Source organism: Cervus canadensis, chromosome 2, assembly GCF_019320065.1.
Source record: "Cervus canadensis isolate Bull #8, Minnesota chromosome 2, ASM1932006v1, whole genome shotgun sequence".
Taxonomy (NCBI): Eukaryota; Metazoa; Chordata; class Mammalia; order Artiodactyla; family Cervidae; genus Cervus; species Cervus canadensis.
In genome coordinates, this window is record NC_057387.1 from 74,144,075 (window position 1) to 74,156,373 (window position 12,299).

The following is a 12,299-nucleotide window of genomic DNA, read 5'->3' on the forward strand; positions in this document are numbered from 1 at the left end:
AGAATTTCCATTATAAAAAAACTTAAGGCCAAATTTCATCAAAATCTTTAAAGTGAGAGAGAAAAAAAAGAAGAAAAAAATTAAGTGACAGGAGTGGAAAAGAAACTAAGACAACAGCCTTGTGGATTCTACCTGACAGGGACACAAAAAACATGAAATTAAGAAGGAACAGTCACAAGACAGACAAAACATCAAAAGTATGGCAACACAGGAGCAAAGGGGGAAAAACCCTTCAGAATATAACAGACTTTTAAAATTCTGTTAAACAAGCAGGATGAAGGATTTTTTTAATTAATTTAATTTTTATTGAAAGATAACTGCTTTATGCTTGCTCCTTGGAAGGAAAGTTATGACCAACCTAGACAACATATTAAAAAGCAGAGACATTACTTTGCCAACAAAGGTCTGTCGAGTTAAGGCTATGGTTTTTCCAGTAGTCATGTATGGATGCGAGAGTTGGACTATAAAGAAGGCTGAGTGCCGAAGAACTGATGCTTTTGAATTGTGGTGTTGGAGAAGACTCTTGAGAGTCCCATGGACTGCAAGGAGGTCCAACGAGTCCATCCTAAAGGAGATCAGTCCTGGGTATTCATTGGAGGGATTGATGTTGAAGCTGAAACTCCAATACTTTGGCCACCTGATGTGGAGAGCTGACTCATGTGAGAAGATCTTGATGCTGGGAAAGATTGAGGGCAGGAGGAGAAGGGGACAACAGATGATGAGATGGATGGATGGCATCACCGACTCAATGGACATGGGTTTGGGTGGACTCTGGGAGTTGGTGATGGGACAGGGAGGCCTGGCGTGCTGCAGTTTGTGGGGTCACAAAAGAGTTGGACACAACAGAGCGACTGAACTGCTTTACAGAATTTTCTCTCAAACCTCAACATGAATCAGCCATAGGTACACATATATCCCCTCCTTTTTGAACCTCCCTCCCATCTCCCATCCCATCCCACTCCTCTAGATTGATACAGAGCCCATTTGAGTATCCTCAGCCATATAGCAAATTCCTGTTGGCTATCTATTTTACATATGGTAATGTAAGTTTCCATGTTACTGGTTCCACACTTCTCACCCTCTCCTCCCCTCTCCCCATGTCCGTAAGTCTATTCTCTATGTCTCTTTCTCCATTGCTGCCCTGTAAATAAATTCTTCAGTACCATTTTTCTACATTCCGTATATATGCATTCAGTCAATTCAGTTCAGTCGCTCAGTCGTGTCCGACTCTTTGCGATCCCATGAATCACAGCATGCCAGGCCTCCCTGTCCATCACCAACTCCCAGAGTTTACTCAAACTCATGCCCATCGAGTTGGTGATGCCATCCAGCCATCTCATCCTCTGTCATCCCCTTCTCCTCCTGCCCTCAATCCCTCCCAGCATCAGGGTCTTTTCCAATGAATCAACTCTTTGCATAAGGTGGCAGAAGTATTGGAGTGTCAGCTTCAACATCAGTCTTTCCAGTGAACACCCAGGACTAATCTCCTTTAGGATGGACTAGTTGGATCTCCTTGCAGTCCAAGGGACTCTCAAGAGTCTTCTCCAACACCGCAGTTCAAAAGCATCAATTCTTTGGTGCTCAGCTTTCTTCATCATCCAACTCTCACACTCATACATGACCACTGGAAAAACCATAGCCTTGACCAGATGGACCTTTGTTGGCAAAGTAATGTCTCTGCTTTTAAATATGCTGTCTAGGTTGGTCATAACTTTCCTTCCAAGGAGTAAGCGTCTTTTAATTTCATGGCTGCAATCACCATCTGCAGTGATTTTGGAGCCCAGAAAAATAAAGTCTGACACTGTTTCCACTGTTTCCCCATCTATTTGCCATGAAGTGATGGGACCAGATGCCATGATCTTAGTTTTCTGAATGTATATATGCATTAGAATATGATATTTATCTTTCTCTTTCTGACTCACTTCACTCTGTATCAAATAGGTTCTAGGTTCATCCACCTTCAGAACTGACTCAAATGCATTTCTTTTTAGGGCTGAGTAATATTTCATCCTGTACATTACCACTACTTCTTTATCCATTCATCTGTCAATGGACATCTTGGTTGCTTCCATTTTCTAGCTATTGTAAATAAACAGTGCTGCAATCAACAATGGGATACATGTGTCTTTTTCAATTTTGTTTGTTCATGGTATATGCCTAGGAGTGGGATTGCTGAGTCATATGGTGGTTTTATTCCTAGTTTTTTAAGGAATCTCCATATTATCTTCCATAGTTGTATCAATTTACATTCCCACCAACAGTGCAAGAGCATTCCCTTTCCTTCACACCCTCTTCGGCATTTATTGTTTGTAGACTTTTCAAAGATGGCCATTCTGACCGGTGTGAGGTATCTCACTGTAGTTCTGATTTGCATTTCTCTAATGATGAGTGATGTTGAGCATCTTTTCATGTGTTTGTTAGCCATCTGTATGTCTTCTTTGGAGAAATGTCTGTTTAGGTCTTGTCCCCACTTTTTGATTGGCTGTTTGTTTTTCTGGCATTGAGTTGTATGAACTGCTTGTATATTTTGGAAATTAATTCTTTGTCAGTTGTTTCATTTGCTATTATTTTCTCCCATTCTGATGGCCGTCTTTTCACCTTGCTTATAGTTTCTTTTGCTGTGCAAAAGTTTTTAAGTTTAATCAGGTCCAACTTGTTTACTTTTGTTTTTATTTCTGTTACACTAGGAAGTGGGTCATAGAAGATCTTGCTTTGATTTATGTCATTGAGTGTTCTGCCTATGTTTTACTCTTAAAAGTTTTATAGTTTCTGGTCTTACATGTAAGTCTTTAATCCATTTTGAGTTTATCTATGTGTATGGTGTTAGGAAGTGTTACAATTTCATTCTTTTACATGAAGCTGTCCAGCTTTCCCAGTACCATTTATTGAAGAAGCTGTCTTTGATCCATTGTGTATTTTTGCCTCCTCTGTCAAAAATAAGGTTCCCATAGGTGCATGGGTTTATTTCTGGGCTTTCTATCTTGTCCCATTGGTCTGTTATTTTTGTTTTTGTGCCAGTGCCGTACTGTCTTGATGACTGTAGCTTTGTAGTATAATCTGAAGTCAGGAAGGTTGATTCCTCCAGCACCATTCTTCTTTCTCAAGACTGCTTTGACTATTCAGGATCTTTTGTGTTTCCATATGAATTGTGAAAATTTTTGTTGTAGTTCAGTGAAAAATGCCATTGGTAATTTGATAGGGATCACAATGAATCTGTAGATTGCATTTGGTAGTATAGTCATTTTCACAATATTGATTCTTCCTACCCAGGAACATGGGATATCTCTCCATCAGTTTATGTCATCTTTGATGTCTCTCATTAGTATCTTATAATTTTCTGTGTACATTTCTTTTGTCTCCTTAAGTAAGTTTATTCCTAGATATTTAATTCTTTTTGTTCCAATGGTGAATGGGATTGATTTCTTAATTTATCTTTCTGATTTTTCATTACTGGTATATAGAAATGCAAGTGATTTCTGTGTATTGATTTTGTATCCTGCAACTTTGCTAAATTCACTGATTAGCTCTACTAATTTTCTGATACTATCTTTAGGGTTTTCTACTTACAGTATCATATCACCTGCAAACAGTGAGAGCTTTACTTCTTCTTTTCCGATCTGGATTCCTTTTATTTCTTTTTCCTTCTCTGATTGCTGTAGCTAGGACTTCCAGAACTATGCTGAATAATGGACACCAGTGAAAGTGGACACCCTTGTCTTCTTCCTGATCATAGGCCAAATGCTTTAAAGTTTTTACCACTGAGAATAATGTTTGCTGTAGGCTTATCATATATGACCTTTACTATGTTAAGGTAGGTTCTTCCTATGCCCATTTTTTGAAGAATTTTAATCATAAATGGGTGCTGAATTTTGTCAAATGCTTTTTCTGCATCTGTTGAGATGATCATATGGTTTTTATCTTTCAATTTGCTAATATGGTGTATCACACTGATTCATTTGCGCATACTGAAGAATCCTTGCATCCCTGGAATAACCCAACTTGATCATGGTGTATGAGCTTTTCAATGTGTTGCTGAATTCTGTTTGCTAAAATTTTGTTGAGGATTTTTGCATCTATGTTCATCAGTGACACTGGCCTGAAGTTTTCTTTTTTTGTGTTGTCTTTGTCTGGTTTTGGTATCAGGGTGATAGTGGCCTCACAGAATGAGTTTGGAAGCGTTCCTTCCTCTGCAATTTTTTGAAAGAGTATTAGAAAGAGAGGGATTAGCTCTTCTCTAAATGTTTGATACAATTCTCCTGTGAAGCCATCTGATTCTGGGCTTTTGTTTTTTGGGAGATTTTTGATCAGATTCAATTTCAGTGCTTGTAATTGGGTTGTTCATTAATTTCTGTTTCTTCCTGGTTTAGTCTCGGGAGATTGAACTTTTCTAAGAATCTGTCCATTTCTTCCTGGTTATCTATTTTATTGCCATATAGTTGTTCATAATAGTCTCTTATATCCTTTGTATTTCTGTGTTGTCTGCTGTAACCTCTCCTTTTTCATTTCTAATTTTGTTGATTTGATTCTCTTCTCTTTCTTTTCTTGATGAGTCTGGCTAAAGGCTTGTCAATTTTACCTTCTCAAAGAACAAGCTTTTAGTTTTATTAATCTTTACTAATTGTCTCTTTCATTTCTTTTTCATTTATTTCTGCACAGATCTTTATTATTTCTTTCCTTCCACTAATTTCAGGTTTTTTTTTGTTCTTTTTCTGGTTATTTTAGGTGTAAAGTTAGGTTGTCTATTCAATGTTTTTCTTGTTTTTTGAGGTAGGATTGTATTGTTATAAACTTCACTCTTAGAACTGCTTTTGCTGTATCCCAGAGGTTTTGAGTTGTCATTTTTTCATTGTCATTTGTTTCTAGAAATTACTTGATTTCTCTTTTGATTTTTTCAGTAACCTGTTGGTTACTTAGAAATGTGTTGCTTAACCTCCATGTATTTGTATTTCTTACAGATTTTTTCTTGTAACTGATATCTAGTCTCATATTTCTGTGGTCGGAAAAGATGCTTGATACGATTTCAATTTTCTCAAATTTACTGAGGTTTGATTTGTTCCCTGAGATGTGGACTATCCTGGGGAATGTCCCATGTGCACTTGAGAAGAAGGTGTATTCTTCTGCGTTTGGATGGAATGTCCTGAAGATATCAATGAGATCCATCTCATCTAATGTATCACTTAAGACCTGTGTTTCCTTATTAATTTTCTGTCTTGATGATCTGTCCATTGGTGTGAGTGGGGTGTTAAAAGTCTCCTACTATTATTGTGTTAACTGTCAACTTCTCCTTTTATGTCTGTGTTTGTCTTATATATTGAGGTGCTCCTATGTTGTGTGCATAGGTATTTACAATTGTTATGTCTTCTTGGATCGATCCCTGGACCATTATGCAGTGTCCTTCCTATTACAAGTGTCCTCTTGTAATAGTCTTTATTTTAAGGTCTATTTTGTCTGATAGGAGGATTGCTACTTCAGCTTTCTTTTGCTTCTTATTTGCATGGAATATATTCTTCCATCCTCTCACTTTCAGTCTGTGTCTTGAGGTCTGAAGTGGGATTCTTGTAGACAGCATATATACGGGTCTTATTTTTATATCCATTCAGCCAGTCTGTCTTAGGGTTGGGGCATTTAATCCATTTACATTTAAATTAATTATTGATATATATGTTGCTATTGCCATTTTCTTAATTGCTTAGGGTTGACTTTATAGATCATTTTTCTTGTATTTCTTGACAATGTAAGTCCCTTTAACATTTATTGTTAAAGCTTGTCTGGTGGTACTGAATTCTCTTAACTTTTGGTGGTCTGAAAAACTATTTCTCCATTAATTCCGAATGAGACCCTTGCTCGATACAGTAATCTTGTTTGTAGATTTTCCCCTTTCAGTACGTTAAATACATCCTGCCATTCCCATCTGGCCTGCAGAGTTTCTGCAGAAATGTCAGCTGCTAAGCGTATGGGGTTTTCCTTGTATGTTACTTGTTGCTTCTCCCTTGCTACTTTTAAAATTCTTTCTTTTAGTTTTTGTTAGTTTGATTAGTATGTGTCTTGGCGTGTTTCTCCTTGGGTTTATCCTGTATGGGACTCTTTGTGCCTCTTGGACTTGACTGACTGTTTCCTTTTCCATGTTGGGGAAATTTTTAACTATAATCTCTTCAAAAATTTCCTCATACCCTTTCTTTTTCTCTTCTTCTGGGACCCCTATAATTGGAATGCTAGTGCGTTTGATATTGTCCCAGAAGTCTCCGAGACGATCCTTCGTTCTTTTCATTCTTTTTACTTTATTCTGCTCTTCAGAAGTTAGTTCCATCATTTTATCTTCCAGCTCATTGATTTGTTCTTCTGCTTCAGACATTCGGCTATTGACTCCTTCTAGAGCATTACTGAGATTTATTAATTTCAGTAATTGTATTGTCTCTGTATGTTTATTCTTTAATTCTTCTGGGTCTCTGTTAATTGATTCTTGCATTTGCTTCACTTTGTTTTCAAGGTTTTTGATCTTTACTATGATTATTCTGAATTCTCAGGTAGTTTGCCTATTTCCTCATTTATTTTCACTTCTGTGTTTCTAGTTTGCTCCTTCATTTGTGCAGTCTTTCTCTGCATTTTCTTTCTTTTTTTTCTTTCTTCAAACTTATTGTTTGAGGTCTCCTTTCCCAAGGTGACTTCAAGGTAAATTTTTTCTTTCTTTTGGTTTCTGCCCTCTAAAGTTGGTCCAGTGGTTTGTGTAAGCTTAACAGGGTGAGATTTGTGCTGAGTTTTTGTTTGTTTGCTTTTCCTCTGATGGGCAAGGCTGAGTGAGGTGGTAATCCAGTCTTCTGATGATGAGGTTTGTATTTTTGTTTTGTTGTTTAGATGAGGTGTCCTGCACAGGTTGCTACTGGTGGTTGGGTGATGCTAGGTCCTGTATTCAAGTGCTTTCCTTTGTGTGAGTTCTCACTATGTGACATCCCTAGGGTTAATTCTCCAGTAGTCTAGGGCCTTGGAGTCAGTGCTCCCACTCCAAAGGCTCAGGACTTGATCTCTAGTCAGGAACAAAGATTTCACAAGTGGTTTGCCATGGCATTAACTGAGATTAAAACAAATATCCAAAAATGAGAGGCCAAAAATGAACCCCAGACAAATGGCAGTTACAAAATCAGGCAAATAATAATTTAAATAATGGAACATACATATACATATACATCCATGAGCAAAGTCAAAACAGTCCAACAAAAATAAAGTACAGTAGCTGGCCTGGCGAACAGAAAATCAAAAATTATATTTACCGGTTAAGAAAAAAACTAAAGCACAAACTGGAAAACAAAACTAAAGCAGGTGCTAAGTGGGGAATAAAGCAATGAAAATAACAGTAGGAAAAGCAAACAAAGGAATAAATGTAGAAAAAACAATATGCTTAAAACATTAAAATTAAAAAAGAGGAAAGAAAAAAAGGGGGGGGGGAACTCCACAGAACTGCAGAAGCCCAATGTAGAGGCAGAGGTTTATAACAATAAAAAATGTTTTTTTTATGTGACTGAGGAAAAAAAAAAGCTCAAAAGTTTAATTAGATTTCCTAGTGCCAATGAAATAAAAAACTACAACGGGGGGGGGGGGGTAGAAAAAAAGAATCTATAGAACAAGTCAAAACATAAGAATAACAAATGTTTTTCTTGAGTCACTGCTGTCAGAGTCCTTTCCCTCACTGGAAGTCACTGTCCACTCACCTCCCTAGGATGCCCTCTGACACTGCTGATCTCTGACCTGCTGTGGGGGCAGTTCAGATTCTTATCTGGTCCTACTCCTGTGTGTTCTTGCCTCCAATGCCCACAGCTAACAGGACTAGTGTGTTTTATTTTGTGGGCACTCTCAATGACCTTTTACATATTCCACAGACACAGAGTCTGGCCAGTTGATTGTGTGGATTTAATCTGCAGCTTGTACAGCTGGTGGGAAGGTTTTGGGTGTTTTTCCTTAGCACACTGCCCCTGGGTTTCAATTGTGGTTTTATTTCCACCTCTGGATGTGGATCATCCCCTGGGGTTTGCTCCTGAGACTGCCCTGGAGGACTTGGGTTTGCCCCTGTGAGGGCCAGGTGTGGGGGTGGTGCAGCTTCTTGGGTCATAGGGGTTCTGGCAGCACCAGGTACTCAGGGGAGTTGGCGGCTAGGGCAGCAGGAAATACAGGGCTCTAGAAGAGTATGGCAACCAGTATTGGCCAATACGCTACAGAATTCTTGCCTCGAGAACCCCCCTCCCTGACAGAGAAGCCTGGCAGGCCAGAGTCTACAGGGTCGCAAAGAGTCAGACACTACCGAAGCGACCCTGTGAGCACAGACCAAGACTTTTTTGCCTATGGCAGCTCTGCCCCAGTGAGAGTTGAGTGTGAAGGTGACGCAGCTGCTTGGCTTGCGGGAACTCTAGCGGCGCCAAGTTGTGAGGGACACTGACTGCTTCCGCCACAGGCGTTATGGCCTTATCAGTCTTTTTTCGAGCCTCTTGCAGCTGGCAATCAGAAGGCCTCTTTGGCCAGTCTTTCTCTGTAGCTCTGCCCATTCAGGCACTTACAGAGCTCCCTTGCCTGGGGTCCTTCTCTACTGTTCAGAGTGTCAGGCACATAGAGGGCCCCCTGGCTGGGGTCCTGCTCTGCACTTCAGTGCATCAGGTGTTTGTTGGGTCAGCCTCTCTATTGTTCAGCTGCAAATGCTAGCAGTGTGCGGAGAGAGAGGCTATGGCTCCAGCCCCTACACATGACTCAGCAGTATCACCTTGCTTCCACGGCTGCCCGGCTTTCCTCCACAGGCATCTCCCACCACAATCTCCTCCCTCACATCCCCTAGATCTGTTCTCTCCACAGTCAACAGCAGACCTTGCCCTGGGATTGCTCCACAATCCCTAAACTCCAGGTCCCAGTCACTGCATCATCCACGAGACCTGCGTCCCTGTCTGGGGTTTGTATGGCTGTGGCAAGGACTGTCTGATTCTCATTCCATTTAGGCTGCCACAGATCAGCTGTTTCACTCTCAGCCTTAAATTTTTCTCCTCTGACTCAGACAACTGCCCCAGTGTGGGGATCAGACCACTGCTTCAGTTCCTCCACCTGTTGAGGGCAGGTCCAGTCCTACTAACACTTCCATTTCTCCCCCTAGTTACTTCATCCTACCAAGTTTTTGGTGGCTCTATATATTCTTTTCCTCTGGTCAGGTACTCCTGTCCTGAGTTCTGCATGCAATTCTATGTCTGAAGGTGTATTCCTAAATGTATCCATGGAGAGAGATGTACCGCACATCCACCTGCTCCTCTGCCATCTTGTTCTCCCCAGGGTGAAGATTTTAAAAGTGCACTGGATTTACTAATGAAGAGGTGAACCTTTAAAAAACTGTTTCTGTGCAGAAATGGAGGGCAAAGCCACACTGGAGAGGACTGAGGAAGAAACAGGTGGTGAAGCAGCAGAAACCTCTTTTGAAAAAAAGACCCACTATGAGGGAGGAAGGCAAAGTAAGTAGCTAGAGAAGAAGCATAGCTGAAGAACTTTTTGGGTTTGTTTGTTGGTGTTTAAAGATAGGAGATGTGAGTGCATGCTAAGTTACTTCAATTGTGTCTGACTCTTTGTGATCCTATGGACTGTAGCCTGCCAGGCTCCTCTGTCCATGGGATTCTCCCAGCAAGAATACTGGAGTGGGCTGCCATGCCCTCCTCCAGGGGATCTTCCCGACCCAGAGATCAAGCCCCTGTCTTTCTGCAGCTCCTGCATTGCAGGCGGATCCTTAACTGATGAATCACCAGGGAAGCCCAAGATAGGAGACATAACCACTTAGATGCCAATAGAAAGGAGCCAGCTAGAGAAAAGACTTTGAATTTAAGAGTCAAAGGATAGCTAACAGTGTCAAACTTCCTTGTTTGACACATACCAGGAACTGTGTTAAGTGTTTTCTTATCAATTACCTTATCCCTGCCCACTCCCCTGTCACTACACACAAACAGTTCAAAATATTATACTCTTGTTTCCCAAAAGAGTACAGATCAAAAGACAATCTCTAGAAATTTTTCCTTAGTAAACTGCATCCTTTTTCTAACCCACTGGTATAATCCTACTAAAACTCTCTAAACTGTAAATACAATAAACTCCCATGATCATGATAAAGGAAATTTGATATACTGCTATTGACTTCTGGGCTCTGTTCAGCCTGTTTCCATACTACAGCCCATATGTTCTTGGGCCGAGAGTGGGAGATGGACAGCGCCTTTCAATGAAACCCTGACTCAGGAAGAAGACAATGGAGGGTGGGTCCCTGAGTCCCCAGTGTTCTTCCAGATACTCCCACATTGGGCCTATGAAACAAACACACGCTACCTGAGAGATACTTCTGGAGTCAATCTGGAAGTCCCAAGTCACACGTTACAAACACATAGTTATTTAAACTGAGTACACAGACATGGCTCAGACAGTAGAGAAACTGCCTGAAATACAGAAGACCTACATTCGATCCCTGGGTCAGGAAGATCCCCTGAAGAAGGGAATGGCTACCCATTTCAGTATTTTTGCCTAGAGAATTCCATGGACGAGACGCCTGGCAGGCTATAGTCCATGGGATCACAAAGAGTCAGACATGACTGCAATTGAACATGCATGCACCTCAGCCAGACAGGATAACCCTGAGAATATGATACTTAAAGCTACACAATTACTATATATTAAAAACGACAATGATTCCTGGTTCAGGAAGATTCCATGTGCCACAGAGCAACTAAGCCTGTGTGCCACAACTACTGAGCCTGTGTTCTAGAGCCCAGGAACCACAAATACTGAAGCCCGTGTGCCCTAGAGTCTGTGCTGCACAACAAGAGAAGTCACCACAATGAGAAGGCCGTGCACCCCAATCTACTGCAAGTAGAGAAAAGCCCATGCAGCTACAAAGACCCAGCACAGCCAAAAATAAAAATATAAAATTGTCAAAAAAGTTTTTTTTAAATGACACAGTTGAGAACAGCTAGAATACTCAGAGAATAAACCACACTGCCTTAATTGGTTCCAGAGGTAGATGGATTATTTGGCAGTTAAGTTTATATTCTAAATAAAATATGACTTTTGACTATGCTCTAAATAGAACAGGAAACACAGTTGATATTTATTAAATGTCTATTGAAGAATGACTAAATGCCAAGGGAAACTCGACTTCCATGATAAAACACAAGAAAATACGGAGGAATGATCTCTATAAATATGACATTAACCTCTATAAATGTAACAGCAATAAAAAGAAAAAATACTCCATTATAAATAATTAGTATAACTTCATGAACACGCTGGATTTTGAAAGATCCCCATCACTGAAATGTAACAGCATCTTCTGAAACTACTTCATTCTAATGAATTACCAAATTTAAATATTAGAACTTCTAAAAAGCAATCATAAGTTTATCTACCTTATATTACTGAAAAATAATTTACAAGTGATTAGGTGAAAGAGTTCAGAAGGCAAGAGTTCACAAAATATATTAACACAGGTTAATTGGGGAAGTGCTTCTTGTGGCATTTTAAAGTGTGTCAGATGGGCAAAATGAATTCAAAATAATTTAACGAAGTTCATTATGTGTGTGTTGGGGGTAAGAAAGGGAAAGACTAATGCAGAAAACTGCAAAACTACTACCACAAAATCATAAACTTTGACAATCTGGGAAATTCCTAGTGACTACAAATAAATATGAATAAATAAATGAATTTATTAACCTCTGGTTTCTGTGTCAATACATTTTAATGCTCAAGTAAAAATTCTACCTAATCAATATATTATGAGGATGAAATGCTAAAACATAATTAGTAAGATGTAATAATGTGGTTCACCACAGAAATTTCCACATTCTTAAAAGGTCACACTGCGATTAATGACATGAATTTTAAGTTGTCTGAGCTTTTCCTACGTGTAGATTAATGGAACTGCCTGTTTCAACACTAAGGGTATGACATATAAATGACACATATATGACTTGTGACTATGCTCTAAATAGAACAGGAAACACAAGGGTAATATATGTGTTCATTTTTCGTAAGTGACTTAAGAATCAATAATTTGTCTAATGTTCACTAGAAACAACAATTCACACAATCCTCTGCTAGTGCTGAGTAATTTTACTCTAAAACTTACATCATGCAAGCATGAAAATTTGCAAATACCTTATTTCTTTGACTTTTTTCCCTAAGTAGCCCATCTAATTCTCAACTAATCTAGTAAAGGGTTCTCAGTTTTAGCATTACTGACACCTTTGGCCAGAGTACTCTTAGTTTGGGGAAAGGGGTCCTGTGCTTTTTAAGATGTTTACCAA

At 39.6% G+C, this 12,299-nt stretch overlaps 1 protein-coding gene across 15 annotated transcripts in view; it reads right to left on the reverse strand.

Annotated features, from left to right (window-relative positions):
• The window catches only part of MIER1 (MIER1 transcriptional regulator), a 69,095-nt gene that overhangs the window by 18,794 nt on the left and 38,002 nt on the right, over positions 1–12,299 (reverse strand). The gene's annotated exons all lie outside the window — the stretch shown is intronic.